This window comes from Macadamia integrifolia, chromosome 8, assembly GCF_013358625.1.
Source record: "Macadamia integrifolia cultivar HAES 741 chromosome 8, SCU_Mint_v3, whole genome shotgun sequence".
In the NCBI taxonomy this organism is placed as follows: domain Eukaryota; kingdom Viridiplantae; phylum Streptophyta; class Magnoliopsida; order Proteales; family Proteaceae; genus Macadamia; species Macadamia integrifolia.
This window is the reverse complement of record NC_056564.1, coordinates 25,873,126-25,875,877: the sequence shown is the minus strand read 5'-3', so window position 1 is coordinate 25,875,877 and position 2,752 is coordinate 25,873,126.

Here is a 2,752-nt window from a genome sequence, read left to right as displayed (position 1 = left end):
TTTTTTTGGAACAAAAAGTGAAAAAAAAAACACTATTTTTTTTTTGTTTAAAAACGGCATTTTGACACAGAAACTGAAATTTTCGTTTTTGACACAAAACGTCATTTCTGGAACAGAAACGATACCAAAACAGAGACTTAATATGATTCCTTCTTCTTTATCTTCTTCTCTTCTCTTCATTGTTGATCTTCTAAGCTTTGGTAGTATAACATTATAGACCTACTAAGTACCAATTTTCCTAGTTCATGTCAACCATATAGCTCCCACCACATATTGAACTTTTTTGTATTTTCTAAGGTCCAACTGCTTTCAAAATTATTGTATACATAAGGCTCACTTGTATAAACGAGGCTCCGATCAGTCCAGTATAACCAACAAAACTATTGTTTTCTTATTTTTTGTTTTTGTTTTTTTTATTTTTTTTTATTTTTGGGGTAAGGGGGGTTGTGCATCATTTTATACTGCGATAGTGCAATGGTTGGGATTATTTCTGAAGTTTTACTTAAGTGAACTAAAAGGTTCAGTATTTTCAATTTAAAAATACTGGTATATCTAATTGATTTTAAACTTATGGGTATTGCAGATACGATGTCTACTTGCAGTGTAACTTCCATGAACCAAGCTGATGGTTCGAGGTACGTTAACATTACATGAAAATGTCATAAAAGAGCTGCAGTCAAGGTATCAGAGTCCAGAGATAACCCCAATAAACTCTACTACACCTGTCCAGAGATTATACAAGAGAAGAGATGTGGATTTTTTGCTTGGTGTGAGCCAGTGACTGTGACACCAGTCAGAAGTGCACCATCAAACAACCCCATTCCTCTTGATTTTCAACAGTTGAAGGATGAGATGCGTAGTCTGTAATAGAAAATAAATACGGAACGATTCATGAAGATCGATAAGTATGCACGACAAATACTACAAAGACACGTTTTAGGCATACCTGAATTCATGGCTGAAGAAAGAACTCCTCAAAGTCTTCTCGTATGCTCCTCGTACAACACGATCAATGTTGGTCTGGTCTACCCTCTTTCCCTTTTGCTTTAGGTCGTTAGCATCACTTAATGGGTCAGTAATAACTATATATAGGGGTGTGGGTAGGGACCAACTCTACAATAAACTTAGGATTTCCTCCCCATTAAGGAAACAATACCTTAGGTCCACACATGGTAATAAATATTTCATACCATTAAGGTGTGCTAATAGAATCCAATATCTCCATGGAGATCACTTACCATTATTGGATGCTTTCTGCTTACTCCATCTATAGTCAACACCACTAAACCGGTTTTAGAAACAAATCTTGGACTATACTAGCCCACCTAATTGGAAATCTTACAGTCTGAAGATAAGATTGAAGCAGTTAGAGAAATTCAATGAAAAATTGAAGCTTGTTGGACAAGTTGTTTTATTTATTGTGGTTGTTCTATTGATTATAATGGTTGTAAAAGTTTAAAAGTCTTTGTTGGGATGGTAATGATGGTCGAGATGGTTGTTTAGGATTTTGAGTGGAATAGACATAGTATGGAACTTTTCGAAGAAACTTGTATCTGAATTGAATATGGTAATTAGAATGTTATCTTCTTTCTACCATTGAGCGTCCCATACGTATATATGATCACAACTAACATTTGTGAATGGAAAAAAAAAATGAAATTGGACAGCATTTCCCCTATATTATTGACATCTGGATATACATGTTTCACAAATCCATCACATTCACACATATGCTGATTGAGAAATATGAAGTCCAAAATGAAATATACTGTTTCACAAATCCATCACAGATCACAAGCCAAATGAAACACCACATACAAAGATTCATTGTTCAAAGTACACAATGACTTAAAATATCCATTGCTCAAATTACACCATGACTCAAAACATCCATTGTTCAAATTACACTATGACTCAAAACATAAGTATAACTCGAAAGAGGACATCATGCTCTATCAACATCTCCTACTTCTTCTTGCTTGCTTTCCTCTTCTTCCATATTTTTGTCATTTTCCCTTTAAGTCTAGCTTGTATAGAATCACCAACTTCAGTGGTTGTGGAAATCTATGACCTAGTTACCCTTTGAGACAAGCTTGCATCATTTTGATCATCATTCACCCTTTGTCTCTGCAAAAAAAAAAAAATGAACAATGAAATTTGGAGTGAATATTGATGCATATTATAAGAACAAAATAAAAATGTAAGAAATGGATAATCCAATATGCCTTTTTAGTAGCAGATATGCGACTTGAAGAACCTTTCTTCTTTCCTTTAGGTTCCTCTCTCTTACAAGTTCTTTTATTGTGGCCAGGTATCTTGCAAATTTCACATCTGAGAGATCTTGATTTCTTCCTAAGTTCAGCAAGAAGTGCCTCACCAGGTTCCCTTTTACTATTCTTATGTGGCCTGTCTACTGGTCTGTAGAAGTGGAGGTTGGACAACACCTAGATCTGACCCAATGGTTAAATCAGACACATCTAGAATGGGATATACCATATATTGACCTGTTTTCAAGTAGTTCTCCTTTGCGGAGTACGCTGCACAATAGTCTTGATTTTTTTCTCTCTTACAGGCAATAGCAGCCCCTGCATGCTTGCAAGGTATACCTGAGATTTCCCACACTTTACACCCACAACTTCGCAGCCTCAAATTTACCACGTCTTCTTTGGAATGAATATGCCACCTCATATTCATCTGTATTACCTAGGAAGACCTTGTAAGGTTTCGAAAGTGCATATACTTCTGCTATCTT